We start from the raw sequence: 20,815 nt of genomic DNA on the forward strand, positions 1-20,815 counted from the left end.
GCAGACAGAGGTGACCTTTGCCCTCCCACTTGCTTTCCACAAGGCAAAGAGAGGCTCCTGTCTTGTCTGGGTCAACTTCCCTTTCAAGCAGACAGGTCTTCAAACTGTAGGGACTGCAGTCACCTCTGAGTCAACTATGTGCCTCACTGAGAGCCTTGGCCCTCTCACCTTTTGCAATTACATCCTAGAACACTGTGCTGCTGTTGCATCTGCAGGAGCTGAAAAAGTGAGTAAGTGTAAACAAAGAGCTGGTTTAGATGTACCACTGACACTTTTGGCCAATTACTCATGTCTGTGGTCTACAATTGGCTGTCTGGAAAGAGAAAATGGGTCTGAAGTGAAACATCATTGAGGTCCAACCACAATAAATATAATTTTGTTTTGTTTTCCTCCATGCCTTTAGTGCATACAAACAATTGTTCAAGATTTTATAGTATAAACCTGGAATTGAAGATTATTTTTAGATAAATGGTTGATATGTCCCTCTGTGGAATACCATAAAACACTAAAAACAAACAAACATGTGCCTTTTGAAAGTGACAACGCCTGTACTGTCATCAAGATTTGCACTAGCTTCTTTGTGTTTTGGTTTTGTTTGTTTTTTAGATTGACTTTTGCCTATTAAGTCTCTTAAAAAGCATTGCTGTGTACAGGTAGCAGCACTCTTTGGCCAGGTTTGCATCCATGTTTTTTACAGTAAAACATAAGCCTAAGCAGAACTGCACAGTCGACACTGGCTAGTATGAGAGAGGTATTAGAAGAGATGTGCATTTGAGTGAATTTTTTGATTGTGATGCTGCACAGAACTGGAAAGAGTCATTTTTTCAGCTTAGATGCGTTATAGCCAGCTGCCCTCATGGTGAATTGAGGCTTCAAAATTGTAACTTACATTTAAATAGAATAGAATGGACTCACTGATGGTAGTTCATTTGTATGGCAGCTAGTATGTTGTACAAGCCTCTGTTGTTGACACATTTTTTCCTAACATATTTGTAACACATATAGAGTTGATTTACTGTTTATAAAGTTGTAATGTTTAAAATATTCTTATGTAAACAAACGTAGCAGACACCAGTAAAGATTTAGATTTACCAATCAGCAAAATTATCTCCAAATACCACGGATCCATCACCTTGCACATTTGGCCAAACCTGAACCATGCAAAAAGGAAATGTTCATCATCCTTCACATAACATAAAAAAACTGACTTCCAGCAGCCAGTGTTGGGAAGGTTACTTTTAAAATGTATTCCATTACAGATTACAGATTACATGCCCCAAAATGTATTCTGTAATGTATTCCGTTACGTTACTGAGAGTAACGTAACGGAATACTTAATATATTATCATGCTTTTTACAACTACGTGAATGTACTATTGCTGTGTGATTTATTACTATTACTGAAGGTCCGCGGCTCCGAACTGTAGTAAAGGGACCTCTGACTAATACGGCGGGGTCCCTGTCGGCTCGTAGCTGAAAACTAGCTCTACTTTGTTGTGTGGGTCAACTTTGCTAGCAAGAGACAGAGAGAGGCGTTGAAAGGCTGCTCCAACGGAGCTTATTGTTTTCGGAGGAAAACACGAACACGGTGTACAGTCGAGTCTTAATAGCTTACTTACAGCTGGGCTCGTCAGGCTCTCTTCTTGGCTGAAGTGGTTATTATTATATTTACATGCTTCCAGCTCCCGTTTTTGCTCGATGACAACTCGTACTTTTCCTTTTTCTCCCTCCTCGCTCACAGACACATAACGTGTATGGCAGTCCATTCTCCCTGCAGCACGGACTACACTGCCCATGATGCTACATTCTTTAGAGCTATGCCTGTAGCATTCTGCCTGTTAGCTTAGCACAACAACAACAACAAAAAGGCCTCTCTCACCCAGGAAACACGCAGAGAGAGAGCGTCACCCTGTAACCATGGCAACCGTAACGCTGCCGCCTGGAACAACAGAACGTAGCTGTCAAACAAACCCAAACAGTCCTGACCCGCCACAATATGAAACAGGGAAGTACCGCCGTGTAATCCATTTATTTCAACAAAGTAACTGTATTCTAAATACCACCTTTTTAAACGGTAACTGTAACGGAATACAGTTACTCATATTTTGTATTCTAAATACGTAACGGCGGTACATGTATTCCGTTACTCGCCAACACTGGCAGCAGCATACTGTAAATTCCATTTTTTGTAAGAAAGCATAATGTCATCACAATGATTCGATTCAACAGATCCTACTACTCCTATCATATAACAATTAATTATAATGTGTTGGCGATATCTGTCAAAGCCATTTATGTAAGCAGAGAAACATCCAATATAAATTCAAGTCCAACTTGATTAAGAATGAGAAGCTATAACTGTGGAATGTATGGAAAAGTCCAGTAGCAAATCAGCTGCTGATTTTCTGGTAACTGACCAGCTAATTGCTTTAGCTCTAGGGCCACATTAATGCAGGAAAAAAAGGAATGACACTTTTAGTAAGAGTCCCTCAAAATAGTTACAATTAACTGCAGAATCTATAGCTGTTTAACGATATGTGTGCATTGTGTAACCAAGTTTAGTCAAAAATATTTGTTTCAGGTTCGTTTTTAATCAGAATATGTATTCAGAACGTTAAATGAATGTTAAAGTAAAGCCAAAGAAACAAGAGAAAGGTTGACAAAGATAGAAAACCCATTACTTCCATCCTTCACGGTTTCTGCAATACCTCCTGTGTTCTTGTGAATTAACTTTCAAGGGCACAGAGTTTCAGCAAATATTTCATTTCCCAAGATGGCCATCACTCAAGCTATCACTTGAACAACTCAAATCCGTCTTTTGTGAAGAAAAAGGGGGGAAAGATAGAGGGTATATAGAAAGTGGAAGATGACTGAGATTACTTTTTGCTTTTTTTGAGTGTCAATATCTGGAGAAGTTGGAAAAGTAAGATTGGAACACTTCATATCTATTTGATGTCAGTGGACAATACATGTTTTTACACTTCTATTGTGTTAAGATAAAACATTTTCTTTCCTAATATTCAAACTGTTCCTTTGCACATATTTTCAAAGGATTCATTTCTTGTAATTAAGATAAATGAACCTATTTTTAGGTCAGAAAAACTGCCAATGACACTGTGTTAAATGCTATTTTTTGCTTACTTCAAATGTATCTATTTTTAATTGATTTTGTCTGTTAAGTTGTCCATTAATCAGTTGATGGCATGAGAAAAATCGCAGTTACCCAGCAGTGATGTAAATTGGCTTTCAAAGAGCAGGTTTTATTTTTAAAATCACAGAGCAAGCTGTTCTTATTCAAGTCGATTATATCTACGTTCAAAGGTTTAATGAAACGTGTTGGAGAACAAATACCACCATGTGGAATCGATGCATTCCATATAGGTGTGCTGGATTGTGATGGATTCTTTGTACCCAAAAGAGAGGGGCCTCTCGGGGCGCTTTGATTAATAATTTGCATGGTCTCCTTTACAACGTCGGAATGTAGGCTATTTAAACATCATACTTTATTGAAATTGCCTTGTACTTTGTCATACAGGAATATCATCAGATTTTTTTGCATATACTTTGGTGACAACAATTCTCAAGTTTAAATTGCATGTTGAATGGGGGTGGGGGTTGGGACACTGAAGACAAGGCTCTAGAGGTCAGTGTCTTACCGCTGGTGCTTTCACCATCTTGGAACAACAGGCAGAAGGTCAGAGTATCCCCACCAGGATTTGAAAAGAAAAGGCAATGCATTAGCCGGGGCTTTGTTCCTTTAACATACATGGGCTTCTCCCACCGGTACTGCTGGTTCATTGTCCCCAGGCCGTCAATGGGTCACAAGCTTTTGGAATAGAAAGGACACGGGGTCGTCATACTGCTTTCTAAAGGTTGGTGGGTATGTCTGTCATAGCCCTAAGCCATCAATGGGAAACAACTGTTGCTCCTCTATCGCAATACAGGGTTATTAAACCTATTTATCTAGATGTCCTGCCTCTGCAAAGACAGCTGGGACAGACTCTGATGCATGCTTAATACACTAATCACAGTTTCTCCCTAGGACCCCTGTTGGCTACCCTAATCTGTTTCTCTCACTGTTTCTCTCTTTCTCATAACTTTGATAGTCTATGTCACACAAACAGAAACTGACAAGTAGTGCACTCATAAAACTGCTGGCATCCCCAAATACATCAGTGAGTGCTTGTGCTGGCTTATGCTGCCTTTTACACAGAAACAAACTCAGAATAAGTTGACACTGGTGTGCCTTTAGGGTACCTGTTTATTTTTTCAGATTCCTATGAGTCCCATCATCACTAGCTTCTCCTGCATGTACATCTCTGCTCAACATATAAAATCATGCGTGGTTGCTTCTACAATTAGTATATTTACCAAGAATGCTAATGTAATAGGCTTGATGCTATTGTGTCAAGCTTTTTATCTTTTAGAACTAAAACATAAAATATTAATCATTGAGAAACATGAAAAGTTTAGTATTTTACTTTAAAATGTTCTGTTAAAATGACCAATGACATGACAATAATTAAAAAAAATCATACTTGAAAATGTGGCCTGAAGCGTAATCAATTATCATATGTATAATAATCTTTAATTATACTGTGCAATGAATTTTTACTCAAAAAGGTTTTAGCAGGGAATTATTTCTCAGCTTTATTTAGCAGAGCTACCTGAAGACGTGTTGATAGTAATAGTCTGTGAGGCTCTCTGGGAGAAGGCTATATCCTTAAACATCTCTCAATTGTACTTGATTGGACTGATGTTCTGTATGTAGTTAACAGCAGGCTGACGGATCAATTGCTGCAGCAATTTTCATCTGAAGCCGTTCATAGCGGCTGTTACAAATCGATGGCTTTTAATGACTGATGGGTGGGATTGTGTCTTCTCGGTTATTGTTGTCAGTGATCTTTTTCCCTCCTTGAAGACAAAAAAAAAGAAACTGACACTCAGATGGTTGGGCGCTAACCAATTCCCATACTCGTTCCAAAACCAATTTTCTAGCTAATTTGACGTTTTAGAGTTAAATATCAATACTAAATAGTAGAAAGTGAACAATTTAACTTTTCGTAACTTCCTCAATCTGCAATTTACATGTAAGTCAATAGTCAGAGCACCGAAACTGGAAATGCTTATTTTGTCTGTTAGCTTGAATGATTGTATGTCATACATATGTACCAGAAGCTATAGTGATCAGCTATTTCATACACTTATGTTAGTGGCATAGTTTGTCTTCATTAAAAAGTGTGAGCATTTTCTATATTAAAATGAATGACACTCATTCATAATGACTGCACTGGCAGTTTGAAGGAAATTACATTGTGTTTAAAAGCCCATCAAAGCTCTGGACATAAAAATTCACCTGCAATCGTATTAGAATAGCTGTTTGCTTTTATGTGAAGTGCAACCAAATACATGAAGCTGAAGTCTATTTCTAAGGGTTTTGCATTGCCACACTTCCACAATGTCTTATTGTACTCTAGGAAAATAAGGTTGTATTGCTCTTGGGTCATTGCTTTTTCCTACATTGCATTAACTTGGAGCTGTTCTTCTTTTTCCTTAAACCTACATCTTTTTTATGGATTTGACATGATTTACAAATACAAATTTTTATTTGTCACATACACAGTACAACATATATTGAACATGTAGTGAAATGCTTGAGTCCGAACTGCGGACAAGCTACAGACGTAGCCGTACCATAATGATTTGTCAATCATATCATATATTCTATTTAATTTCTGAATGTCTCTTGTCATTAACCCTGATCCAGTACACGGATGTTGTGCCGCATGTCTCTTAAAGGTGATTAGGTAAGCTTATATTGCAGTTAACCTCTGTTTCCAGTACTGGTGCTTTGCATTTAGCAGGCTGGGTGGGCAGAACGAGTGACAACATTTCTGCCTGCTACAGTAGTCCCGTAAAATGTAAAATATTGCGCTTACATAACTGGGCAACACAGCTGTCCCCGCATAGGTTTTCTGTTCACTATTTAACCTCTCTTCTTGGCTTTCTTGAACTCATTTAAAAAAAAAAAAAAAGGATAATTATGTAAGACCTTGTACTGAATGAATCAGTGTGTGTAAATATTTTTCTTTCCGACGTTCAGCCCCAAAGCCGAAAAAAGTGAGGCTGCTTTGGTAACAAAATCCCCTTTGTGTTATAGCCCGTTGTCTTTAGTTTCCAAATTATGGATAAGAAAGTTGCAGGTAATGTGTAGTTTCTGTTAAGAGTTTAAAATTTCAGATAAACATATTTTTAAATTCTCTGTCTTCAACATTTCAACAGATCAAGGCTATTATGTTTTTAATGCAATGTTAGGCAACATCTATGACTCAAACAGTGACAAAGTGTCCATGACACCCCTGTATAGTTTCATTCTGTGTGCTTTATCAGTAGCATGCTGTTTTGAATCACTTTTTTCAAACTGAAGGACGCTGAAGTCTTCCACAGAAATAAATATGTTTAGAAATATACATACTGAAAAGAAGCATTAATGAATAAAGTAAGTAGAGATAGTGATTAGAGACACTACTGAGAGACAACTGAATGTCTTGATAACATTCCCCACCTTTTATACTTACTGAGGTCCAAAGTTACCAAGGCTGACATAGCTATTCATCACAGCTATAGCATATTTTCACTTGCTCACACTGGATTCTCAAAACCTCCTCTTACTGTATGTCCTATGTCCCCATGCACCACCAATTGAATAAGCCAGTGGCTTAAAAACTATTAACATCTTTTTTTTTTTCTTATTTAATCAGGGTTTGGTTGTGTGTGTAGTGTGTTGCACCAGTGAATAGGATAAATAAATAACCAAGGCAAAGATATTTAAAGTGAGTTTTATTTACTTTAAGAAGTTTTTTCAGGGTGTAATTTTACAACTCCAACTCCAAATAAGTTGAGATGCTGTGTAAAATTTAAATAAAAACTGAACTCAATAATTTCCAAATCTCATAAACCTGTATTTTATCCACAGTAGAACATAGAAAACATGTTAAATGTTTAAACTGAGAAAAATGTATGCTTTTAAGAAATTTGATGTCATCTCAAAAAAAGTTGGGACATGGACAAAGTAAGTATAATCACATTACATTTTTTCAGTAAAGCAGTAATGTAACATGTTACTGTACTAAATTCAGTAATTACGTTGCAGTTATAATTATGCCATTACTTGAGTTATCTGCACAACACAGAATGTAAAAAATCTGAGTAAACTTTTGTCTTCCTGCCTGCTTCCCATATAATCAGCCGATTATCGTTTATGTGCAGGGAGGAGAAAAATGATGGGGTAATCTACAGCGTTTGAGGAGTGAAGATATGGATATTATTGTTATCACATGAAAGGACAAGAGTACAATTTTGAAACTGCATCCAAGACAGGAAATATCTCATTATACTACAAATAGAACTTCTGTCAACAAGCATTTGCACTGACAGAATGCTAACACAAAGCTAGCCAAGAATTCAAAATGCTATTAGATCTGAGTGATTTACAACCTCAGCTTAGCAGCCAGACTCTGAACTTCAACAGGTAACAAAGGCAGTGATGAGCAGTCAACCTTGCAGCATTGTAGTAGCCTCTGTTTCTGTACTTTTCCTACAGTAGCCTAACTGAGCCTGCTTTTCACCTTTGCTTTGTGTTGTTGGTTTTTGTGTTCATACCCTAAAATGAAATAGAAATTACTATGTGTGTCCTCACTAGAATAGGTATTTGTGTTGATGTGTGTAACTGGTAATTATGTGACAATGTGTTTCAGGTCAATTTCCGAAGTAACACGAATATGTTGTAGTAGTGTAACCACAGACCACAGAGAAACTAAGGACCAGAAACACATACTATAGGAGTAGAGAAAAAAATATGAGCCAGTAGTGGCATTACTCCACTATATTTCACCAAAAGACTGAACATATGACACCAGTGTCAACTTATTCTGAGTTTGTCTAATACTTTTTTTGTAGTGATGTTGTTTTTGCTGTTATTTGCTGTCTATATAATGGTAGTTTCCATGTAATAGATAAGAAAAAGTAAACAGTCATAACAGAGAATGGAACAGGCTAATGTCAGAAATTGTTTTCAGAGAAAGCTTTTCTGAAAGGTAGCAAATAATTCCCTTGCCCGCTGAATGTTAAGCCACTTTCTTTCAGCACTACTATTGTCATTTTCTAACTATGAATTTGTACACCTTTCCATTACCTTGTAATATGTCTATCCAATTGAATGAAACATTGAACAATGCCATCTACCGCTACAGTGGTAGTGCATTATCAATATAACTAGGACAAGTTTTAAGATATAAGCAATAGATCTTCACTATCGTCCAGGTTTTGCTGCCAAAAGCTAATAGGTGACAAAGACTAGAAAGCGCTTTCTGCCATCAGGGGTAATTGTCTCTCATCAATATTAAATTACTTAGTTAACCAAAGTTTAATAATTAAATGCACTGCTTGCAATGTCTTTAGTTCTAAGATATAACAAAAGCTGTACACCTCTCCCAGTTTCTGCTGGAACACATATTGCTTTGAGTAATTCTGTTGTACTTTAGAGAAGACGTTCTTTAAAATTAACTGTACGGTAGACAAATCAACAGAAAAATGTCAGTTTTCCTTTTTTTCACAGTTCTCACAGTGAAATAATTGAAAAGTAAATCTGGTCTTTCTATTTGCTATAAAACATTTTTTTTATTGCAGTGCCAATAATGTATATCAATAGATGTATACAGATAGCTAACATTAAGTAATGGCATGGACATCTGTACCGCTGCAGCTGACTTTCAGCACAATGTTAAGAACCCACGAGGCTGGTTCCTAAAGGAATGCTTTTAGGGGGAGAGCACAGGGGTGTTTATGCACCACTAGAGAAGGGTAACAACAGCATGCCATAAGAAATTGATACAACACAAAAGAAACTGCCTCCAAGAAATGTTCCCTCTGGCTCTTTATGTTGAGGAAATGGCCTTTTTCAAAACACCGCTGGGCAAAAACATTTCCAGAATTATTTTACTTCACTGTTGTTGAAGCCAGCAAATCTGCCACGCCAGGCCAATTTTCTCAGCTCACCATACATTATGGCATGTAACAGAATGCAACTTTACTATACAGATAATAAAAAAAATTATTAATATTATCTATTCTAAATGGCCTTTTCAAATAGATTGTGCGTTACTTTCTTAACAGCTTTTTCTCATCATTAAGAATAACAAACACAGTATAATCAAATGGCAGTGATTGCATTTTATTTATTGATAAAAGTAAATCAAAGTATAACATCACCAAACAATTACAATGCCAGTCTTAATGAGTGCCTCAATTTACACTGGTTGATTGCCAAAGAGAAAAACGTTGTGTTGCTGTGCTCTTCAATCGATCATTTTAATTAATTCCTAAAATGTGCAATAAACAAACAACAAACTCTGTTTATAATAATTTGCTAGCTATGCACCACTTTTGACACACTATGTGACCCAGTTCATTTAAATTAGTAGCAAGCATTTCCATATGTAAAACAACCAATAAATGACAGTTAAACAATGGTTAATTTGGCTTTAACAAAATAGGAAAGATGTTGTAGTTATTATCAAATCATTTTAGTTGCGCTGATATAAAGAAATTTGCTGTAACTGGAGATGCAATATCATGCATCATCAGCTCGTCATATACTAAATTTGCTATTTACTGTGTCCCGCCTATTGCTGCAAAACCTTTGATACTAGAGCTATCAGTGAGCTCAACTCACCTACTGACTGCAGCTCAGCAAAGTGATTGCTCTCAGTATGATCACAGCAATAGCGCGAAGCTGAAAACATAGCTGCTTACAGCAGAATTCCTAAATTGGCAACTGCATCACTAGATTTAATAACTTTTTAGACATTCTCGGTGACTGTATTTCTTGAAAGCTGACACTGACAAATTTTTCAGATTATCTGCAAAAATGGTGGAGTGTAGCCTACATTCTAATACATTTCCCTGTAATTGACATGTCTTTTCTAACCAAAGCAGTTTCCAGCCATTTGCCAGCCAGAGGCATAGCCCCAATCCTGTCATGAAAAAAAAGCTGTGCACGTGGGTCCATAAGTAAAACAGCAATACAAAAACTTAATTTGCCGAGGGGTAACTTAAGGAATAATGTTCAAAAAGGTATTCCACTGGAGGAAAATAATTACTAAACTCCTCTAATTCATAATGACTTTTCAATCCATTTTCACCTTTAAGTTTATTGTTCTATACAAAAACAAAAAAAAACCCAAACAGACCATTTAGAACGTTATCAACCATTTTGTAAGAAATTGTAAGAAACTATAGTTGAATTATTAATGCAACATTGGCCAACATTGTTGTTGGTATAGTTACTAATAAGTGAATCATAAAGTTGCTTAAACAAACCTGACATCACGAGAAACTGGCATTGCTGGTTTATGATTTAAGGGGATTCAAATCATCAATATTCAATCAGGTGACCTTTTGCAGCTTAGGAGTGGCACTGTTTATGTGATTTCCTTGTAATGTTTTATTCCTGTCACAAGTCTTATCTGCAAGTATCATCGTTTGCTGTTTTTGAATGTACTCACTTTATCAGTTATAAGGTGTTTTTGGATACCATTGGAGAGTTTGATTTGAAGATACTGAATTGGAGAGCCAGCCATTTTTAGTAAGAACATTTTTTTTTTTCATGTGGAGTAATCAGTTGACAGCAACAATTAGACTTGCCGTGTTAAAATAACATGTCAATAACCCCGATTTGTGGATGATTCATGAGTAAAATGCAGTACAGTTTGATAAATAGTTAATTAACTAAAACTGCAAAAACTGAGCCAGAAACTCTTATTACTTATCTTATTACAGTTTTTCTTGTCGTGTAAAGGCTTTTCCACTGAGATATCAGTCAAGTGGGATAAGGCCTGGATAACCGAAACTAAAGCTCACAGAAGAGGACTAGGTCCCCTGCAAGCTAATGGTAAATTGCAGTTTAGGACCCTTGTGACAGTAACACAGCTCTGGGATACAGGTAATAATGGAAAACTCTAAATGAGAAGAAGGAAACAACAAGACACACAGATGGTTAATGTTATATTACTAAATCCATCCATCTGTTTATATCCACTTATTCTGTTAAATAGCAAGGTGGACTAGAGCATATCCCAGCATGTACTCAGCAACACACAGGGTAGCGGCTCAGTGGGTTTTTAGTCTCTGACACTTAGACAGTTTATATTTTCCAGCCTACAAACTTGAACAAATTGTAACTTATAACTATTTTAAGCCAGCTAGATTCATGATTTCATTCTTTGAACGTGGTAATCTAATATGTTCCTGCCAATTAACCCTGTGCAGGGTTATATATATATAACCCTGCACAACATATATATATATGTTGTGCAGAGCACAGTTAAAGTCACGCATGTTTCTCTCAGTGTACAGGGATTCCTTCTCCTTTCTTTTTCTTCTGACCATGTACAGTGGTGTTATCAGTATCTACAAAAATAATAATGAGAAGAAAAATCCATTGCTGAATTTAATTTTGATTTGCTATATTTGACAAACAAACAAAAGAAGAATAAAACAAAAAAACAAGCAAAAAACCCCCATTATATATCCAGACTATGCCACAGAATGTGTGTTTATGAAGAGTTAGCTGTTCCTGGCTTCAAATACAGCTACGTCCCTACTCCTTGTGTCTAACATATGGGTCCCATATTGCAAAAGCAAGAAAAATCCCCATACTAAAAATCTTTATTAATGTCTCCATCTTTGCCAGATTGGTGGCAAAATGGTTTATGTGTGATTATTGTGTTTCAATCCACAGATGGTCAAATTCCAAGTCAGGAAGAGGGCTGTTTCTAATCCTAATAAAGATTCTCCTATTACTTCACTGGACTGATAAAGTACCAGCCTGTGACACTCAATTTTCAAGACGCAAAGCCTATCAAGGAACTATCAGGTAGGATAGCTGCAGGATCATTAAGTGAATGTCTAATTAACTTATTATAAGGCATTTCTGTGCTGGCTATCAAATCCTTCCTCTAAGCCCCAATGCATCCATCTGACCTGGTTTGATTGCATAGTCACATTAATGAGCAGCGATGTCCCACATACAGCTTCACTTCACTTCTCAGCTGCAGCCAAACCCAAAGTGGTATTTAGAGCGGGGACTGATTATCTGTGGAAACACAACAATCCTAATATGTGTAGAATGTGAGCAACCAGCATTTAAATGCCCCTTCTGGAGTCTAAAGGTTAATTTGTTTCTTTCTGTGGATATATGGCTCTTCATTAAATTTGTGTCCAATGTAAGAATCTATTCAAAAACTCAGCTAATGCTGAATTCTGCCAAAAATACTGAAGTGTTATTGTGTGTCTGTATGAACTTGGTGGAGTTTTTAAATATGGGAAGGGAAGGATGCAGTTGAGGAGGAGAAGGAATGTGCGTTATCAAAGCTCATTTCCAATCTATGGGTGTCATGCGTCTATGCTGGGAGCAAAGAGAAGAAAGGAAGAATTTATTTTCATGCAAAAAGAAATAATTTGCATAACACCCGTGAAACTCATTTGCAACACTCCCTCCAAACTTTGCATTTAAACAACACGGAAAACAAGCGGACATAAGACGTTATGAGTCGATCATGCACTGAATGAACTTACTGTGTGAAATTTGGGGATAGTTAAATTTATTCACCTGATGCAACGTGTGTGTTTTAAACCTTTGGCACTGACTTTCACCTATTGATCAAGTTGCTTGTTTAACACATTGTAAAGTGTATGTGACTGTGAGTAAACCTGAAGGTCACTTTCTTTAGTCGAATGTGAAGGACAGTGGTGGGAGATTGTGTAAGGATTATGGTCTCTGTGTAAATAAGCCCAGGGTTTAAAGTTTCACTCATCCATCTACTGTTCTTTTTCTGAATCCCTCTGCTGGTTGAAGTTAGACAGGTTCACAGCACTGCCCTCTCCTGTATGGGAACAACTGTGAATATAAATAGGTGAGCTTCTCATCGATCGAGATAGTATGGGAAATTATTTTATAATTCTATAATATGTACATCTGTGTATTTAAAAAATATTTTGGCTATAATGGCTGAGGTTTACTGGTAGCTATTAGTACATTTTAACACACTGATACAACATAATGGAAAATAGAGGGGTTATTTATGGATGCGCTAATTAGCATTTTTATTTCTAGTGTTGAAAAGCTTGAATACAAAGGAAATTAAGCGTTTTTCATTTTTCACTCCTGTTGTAGCTCATTCTAAACTTAATTGTACATGTACAATACGCATTATACTGATTTCATAACCTGCCCATACAACAGTCAAGTACATGGAAAATTCATGCACTAATAATTCAGGTTCAGTGTAATGCTTCTGCTACTAGCCTGACTGTTCTTGTGATTTCTCCAATGTCACCATGGTATAAGGAAGATTTCCAAACTCCAAACTTGTGTTGTTACCATTCTCTTTATGGGATTCTTGTATTTTTTGAAACATATTATGTTTCCTATTTTTCTCTAATTAATGAAAATGTATTTTAAGAAACTAAATTGAATTCCTCTAAGTTGAAAGTTGGGGTTATACTCAGTTGCAGATATGGACAGGGACAGCTGGAGACCTGACAGTAGTCATTCCTATTATACTTCTGCTTGAAGTCCGCTCCCTGGGCACATGCATAGTTGGTGCATTGTAATGTAAATTCACTAGTCCACTCAGTCAAAAAAGAAGACAGGCATGCAAACATCCGCTTGAACCCTCGTGTTGACTGTCCGATGACGAAATATTTGTAACAGGGATCCAAGGCGATGCTTGAGGACCTGCAGACACAGAAAGTGTAAAATCCACTTAAATGTTTGATAATCAGGGTATTTGTTTGTTTGGTAATCAGCCAATACATGTTTTGAAGCAGAAAAGTAATCTTTACGTTGTAGGCCTCTCCCCTTAGCATATTCTGCTTGCTATTTTCATGACAACACAATTTCTGTTAAAAGAATGTTAAAGAATGTTAAAGAATGTTAAGTCAATTTTGTAAGTGGGCCACCAACATACCTGTCATGAAATAAATAAGCAAATATCAGCATTAATAGAAAGGGGAGGCAGTGAAAATATTCACTGACAAACAGGAAAAGACAATGGTACGGTTTTAGCAGAGAGGGCTATTAAAATTCCATTTGAATCATAGCGGTCTGCAATTGTGAAAAGCAGCAAAGCTGGGTAGTGCATGGAGCCTGATGCTGGGACTGTGTGACTCAGTCCTCCCTGGAATTCAAAAATGTCGCTCCTTCCTGTGATCAGTCAGCCCGGGGCGAAGCTGGCACTGCTGGACTGTGCCTGGGTGAGAGTGAGAGAAAGACAGAGTGAGAAAAAGGAAAGGAGAGAGTGAGAAGAGAGAGATGTAGGTGTGTGTATGAGAGTTGGGCTCTAGGCCATGATACCAAACATCCTTTGAACCAGGCAGCTATGGGCTAGAAGACTGATATAATATTTAATAAAATAATGCATATACAGAGAAAAATGCATTGGTTAGGCAGTGTACCTTTCATTCTGGGGATCTGCAAAAATACAGTACAAACAGACAAGATCTGGCTAGTTTCCCCATCCTTTTGTCCCCACCCTACCAGTATAACACATCATGCAACTCAACACTGACATTACAATTTGTGCAAAAAGTTAGAATTTAAGATGTTGGTAATATGTGACTGCATTAATTTTATTAGTTTCTGCAGGCAAAGTCTCATTGTCAGCAGTCTTACATAGAGACCATTAAATTTAGTGCATGCACTCACATTTAGAGCCTTCTAACAGAAAACATAACTATATTCACTTTACAAGTTGGCAACATATCATATGTAAAATAAACTGGATAAAGCCTCATCATTGCTAAGAAATCTAAAGGTGCTAAAAGATTCTTTTTTTATATAAATAATACAAAATGTGGCAATATTCAAAAACAAATTTCCCCTTATTATCTAAAAGACAAATCTGAGTATTTTTTTTAGTATGATACACATATTATTAGATAAAACACAATATATAATATCTACGTTTATTGAAAAGTGATGCAGCAATGGTGACCTTTTCTTTATTTCTTCAAAGAAAAGAGGAAGAAAAGAGGCGAGCCCAGCGATTAACACCTGTTTGGAAGCTTTTATTGCACTTAGGTAAAGAGTTGTCTTCAAAACAAAACTCGCTATGCAACAAAAAGAAGAGAAAAGAAACTAGATTCACTGTAAGAAGAGCAAGATGCAGCAGGGACTCAAACTGCACAAGCTAAAAAGACAAAACCAAAAAAACCCCACAAGGTAAATGCACCTTCTTTATGTTTCTTGTATTATTTGTGTTTGCACAAAGGTTACTTGAAACACTGCAGAAACATGCCAGTGACCATGCAAAAAAAATAATAAAAAAGAATTCAAAAAAGTTCATATCCGAAACATTGTATAATAGTTTTTATGTTCATTGTGTAGAATATTTGTCATAATATAAATAAAGTAGGTATTTAATTTGCCATAGATCTCAGGGCTCTTACAACTTTCAATATGATGTATGCTATGTGTCAATGCTCTCATCACTTCTGCTTACACCGCAACCTCTGCCAAGTGGTGCATATATCACATCTTTACAGAAACCCATAGCTCATCTTTCCTTGAGTAAACTACAAAACACTGCACACTTACCTGGGATTTCACATAAGATTAATCTCTTAAATCAGGAATGCCAGACAACTTAGAAGGCGCTGATGAATTTATGCTCCTTTAAAATGTGCCTTTTACCGTAGTTTCCACTTTTATATGGAGGCCAAATACTATCATGCGTCTTCAGATTTGAATGTATTTACGTTACCTGATCTTATGGAGTCTGAGGTGATCAATTTCAGACATTCTTGCAAGAATAAATAAAACCTCGCATTCTCTTTTTTTTTAAACACAGATGCAGCACCTTATCTGAAGTAGTATGATTACCAGTGATTTATACATATAATGGCCATATCCACAACAAGTTTATAAGGGATAGATGGTGTTGCCTAGCAACTGCTGAGTGCCATAACAGGGACTAGTACCTGCTCCTGGAGGCAGACTCCATCTTGAAGGTTTCTCTGTCTTCTAATTGGCCAGGTGGGTAAACACTGATCCCTTGCTGCTCCATCCTTCCATTTTCAGCCAGTGTCTTAAATGACAGAGAGCATCAACATTATGCTAACATGTAAGACGTGTGCACAAATGCTCCTAGCAACAACTGAATTAAAATGAAATAAAGGGGATATTTACCCCAAAACTGAGAAGCCCAGAATTCTTTGCCTAAAAGAATCCCAGATTTCAACAGCTGATGTGTGTTGTTCCTAGTTCCCAATCAGTTAAAAATAAGGATATTTGTAGCATGTAAGGGCTAGGTAGTAATTACTAAACACAGGAACCGAGCTGGATATGAAAAATGATGTTGGCCTTACGCCTTCTCCTACTTTTTAAAGATAGTCAAATTTACTATTGAGTAGTACTTCCACACACAAAAAACGTTGGCAAAGTAACTTTGTTACTGTGGTAGATCAGAAAATATCCAATAAGTCACTAAGGCAACGCCAGACTCAAAAGCACTTCATCCCTCCTTTTTCAAAAAAAACAAACAAAAAAAACGGAATAAGCAAAAAAATGTTGCACTTCAAGAATACACTAATTTGTAGCGTCAGCAACGTCCTCTCTTGAACCTGTAACCTGACCCACGATGCTATCAATGAAACATCCCAGAGTGCACATCTAAATCAATACATCAAAATGAGAAGCTGAATCCCCAGATGTCAGCAGAGACAGGACTTTAATTTTGTCTAAGATTTGCGTTCTCATTAGCTTCAGTGTTCGGGATAGGTATTTCACTCCAGATTATTTGTAAATCTTTTGCCCTAAATGACGTGACTCCACTCAAGAAATCTATACTTACGCTTGATTACACATACATACTCTGTGTGGTTGAGAGAGACAACTTGACTCTATGTAATCAACAACTTAGTTATTTTTTTCAGACAACACAGTTTCGCACTGAGTGATGACTCTACCAATCCATACAAAATATTGTTTAAGCTGACAGTACATGTTAATTCAGATCTGTAGATTGTAGCTCAATAGCAGCTTAGTAGCTTAAAACCTAGCACAGGCACGGAGTCAATAATTTCAGTGTAAGGACTAAAAGGAAGAAAAACACTCAGGGTGTCCTGGGCTACCTTTTACCAGGTTTTGGCAGCAGATGTTTTGGTGGGGTGGGGCATGTTTGGATCAGGCTCTTTTTGGCTGATTGTTTTTTTTTTTTTTTTTTTTACATTATTATGGTGTAGAATTTTATAGGTGCCATTAATTGTTCAGCTTGGATACATTAGACCCCCATCATCCTTGCTAAAGTTGCACTCAAATGACATGATATATGACACATCAAAATCTTTGTTTGTTTTCTAAAGTTGTAACATAGTCACAGATATGAGGTGTTTTGATATCTCTTTTTCTGCCTTGAAAATGTGTGTTACATCAATAGTCACATTGCTGCTAATTAGCCACAATTAAGTTTAGAATGAGCTACAAATAGGAGGAAAAAACAGAACGCTTAATTTTCTTTGCAGTCAAGCTTTTCAACACTAGAAATAAAAAGCTAATTAGCGCATTCATTAAAAAAACCTCCATTTTGCATTATGTTGTATCAATGTGTTAAAATATGCTAAAGGCTACCAGTATATAGCTACAGTATATATAATACAGTATAAGTAAATGCACATTGTAGGTGTAGCTTTAAGAATTAGCTATGTTTCCTCATGACTTCTTCATATGCATTTAATTAAAAGCTCAAAGTACTCATAAAAAAGTGCTTGAATCTCTCATTCAGATGTTAAGCTATTTATTGGTTTAAATTATAATCCAGTGTAACAGTGTCACAGTGTTAACAGAGTTTTGCCAAAAATGCATATATAGATGAGAAGGCACTCATAATTGGAATTTAATAAGCACACTCTTGCAAATGTGGAGAATACATATTAATTTAACTTATTTTCCGCAACATATTCCAGTGTTTGTAAATGCGCATGTTCCTCTATTTTTGGGTGTGTACAGAAAAATAGAGAAACATAACAACGCCTACATTGTCTATTTTGTTACTCTCTCATTTAACGAGCAAAACACAGTTACTGGCCAGTGCAGTATTGTCCTATGGCAAACACACGGCATTTACCCCTAATTAGTCTTCCTTAACACATGCACAAATGTAGTCACGTCTCACCATTTGTCATTTTCCCTGTGGCATGCATCAGAGTAAATTAGAAGAACTTACAGGATAAATATATCTCAAAAGACAAGCAGTTGGTGGCCATGTCTTCCTTACATTTCAGTTTCATCCTTGGTAATCAAATGATATTTTCAGAGGGTCGCTCACATTTATTTAGCGTGAACGAAATGACATGGTAAGCAAACCCTAAGTAACATGCTAGAGATGCAAATTTAGTGCTCTGTGGACATTTTTCTTTCACCTTGGGCTAACACATGTAGCACAATTGTGCAGCCTATTTTAAGTGCATTCAGATGGTTTGCCTTTTCTCACTTCCTCTTTAAATCTTTCCATGACCTCTTGATGGTTTCCATTACAAATCACTAAAACGCTAAACAAAAAAGACTATTCAGCCACAACCAGAGACTAGATAACTGTCCCTCTAGAAGAATATAGCAGAGAATAAGAAAGGAGGAGAAATGGAGTATGGAAAAATGGTGGCTGAGAAGGATGGAGGTGTGTATCCGAGCCCCCACCGACAGCATGCACGCACTTAGCTGGGAGGTGAAAAGGAGAAAAAAGCCATGATAGAAGAGACATTCAATTCAGAACACCAAGGACCTAATCACCAAAAGAAGAGGATAAAAAAGAGATGAAGGATAGGGAGATAGAAGGGTCTGTAGCACCATCATCAGTAAGTTTTATTTATTTGACTGAAGGATGTATATTAGAAAATAGTCAAATTCAATTAAGTTTTGTCTGAGTGGAAGAAATATTTGAGAAAGAGTGAATTGTGCAAGACGAAGCCTAAGGAAGAGAGAAAAGGAAAAAAGAAAAGTAGAACTCGAGGAGCTAGTTGAATGCTTTGGGGATTAGCCTGTAGACATGTCATGAGTTGCAACATTGCCTCAGTTTCTCTGTTGCAACAAAGTGTGTTTGCATTTTAAATCAAATCCAGATGGAAATGGGGTTTTTAGCCTTCAGTGCTGTTAGCCACTCTGAGCAGCTTTAGTTCTTCACATTTGACTGCTTCTTCAGCAGCAACCAGGAAGAGGCTTTTCACAGCACTTTTATAACTAGCAGGAGATTACTATGCTTTTATTTTGGTCTTCATTGTCATTTTATCTTAGAATAGATCTGTGTTGGGATAAAGTTACTGCCATCAGGATGGTTTAAAAAAAAAAAAAAAAAAAATTTAATGGCCACGTTTTTCTTCTGCTTATCCAATTTAGGATTTTGGGTGGGCTGGAGCATACAGCAAAATAAAGGGAGTGAGGTCAAGCTCAAGACCTTTGCACATTACTGTACAGTTTGATTTTTGTTTGATTTAAAATCTGAAAATGACAAAAGTTAGCTGTCAGTTTGATATGTAATTTGAACATTTTAACTACTTTCAAGATGATCAAGCGTTTCCCTATTTTAACACCTTGTGTTTTCATGTGATGTAAATCTTTTTTAACATCACATCTGGCTACTTAGCTGCTTATGGGGAAAATGGCATATTTTAAGCTAGTGACTTACTGAAGCAATATGCTTAATTTCACTGTTGTTTAAAGTTAAGGCTCTTTACAAGCAGCTTGCTTGCTAGGCACTGTTCCTTTCCTCTGAACACTGTTCTGCCTTGAGGGGCAGAGATGAGTGATTGACAGATGAGGTCCAGACAGACTTGGATTTGATAAAACGTGCTGCCAGAATAAATATTAAGTTGTAAAAAAGGAACAAACACAGCACTGGTTTGCAGTCTCTCATGATCTATAAAAAAACATGAAAAAAACAAAACAATGCTTAGCATTTAAGAATTCATATTTGACCTTGTATTTCCCACACCTTGCAATTTGGAGGGGTAACCATTAAACAAGTAGGCTAAGGGCCACCAAGGCCCAAATGTAGTTATGCTTTGGCTATTATACTCACGCTGTTTTACTCATCCTATATATATGTGAGAGTGTAGCTCAGATGAGCTGAGTGAAGCAAAAGGCAACAATCAGAACTCAGAACTGGAATCTAAATGACGCTATTAGGCCACAGCATGATTTTATTTCAGACTGATTTAGTTCAGCACGCTTCCTGCATGCCACCTGTGACCTCCGAGTTAAGAAATGCAGGGTTATTGATTCTATGATGTGAGGTTCAATAGTTCTAAAGTGTAAGTGAAGTTGCTAACTATCTTGTAGCAGAACATACGTTTTTGAATGTAAATATAGTTTTTATGCATACACTAAACTAGTCTGGAGTGGATTTCATCTCTTATATACATGTGTCTTATTTATCTGTTATATCTGCAGCAAACAATGAAAAGATCAGAAAAAAAACTTGGCAAAGGTGGAACTAGGGTTGTTCTTTTTCCACACAACAGTTTGCCCTTTAATGAGGTTGTTTTGGCAGACTGAGTGAAGCCTGATGATTGTGTTTTTTGTAAATCACTTAGTGGCACTACTAGGCTCTTCGTGGGGTTTTTAAGGCCACTCTGAGATTGAGTTTTCAACTTTGTACACTAAGAAAAGTCAGATTCATATTTTGGTTTTATTTCCACAGTATCTTTAAAACTGGAAGCATCCTGTCTCAGAGTGATGCTGAGAAAATAGTTTGTGCGTTTA

This window comes from Mchenga conophoros, linkage group LG2 (assembly GCF_057382185.1).
Source record: "Mchenga conophoros isolate Kocher_MC1m ecotype Shallow Benthic linkage group LG2, M_conophoros_male_GT1.1, whole genome shotgun sequence".
NCBI classification, from domain to species: Eukaryota; Metazoa; Chordata; class Actinopteri; order Cichliformes; family Cichlidae; genus Mchenga; species Mchenga conophoros.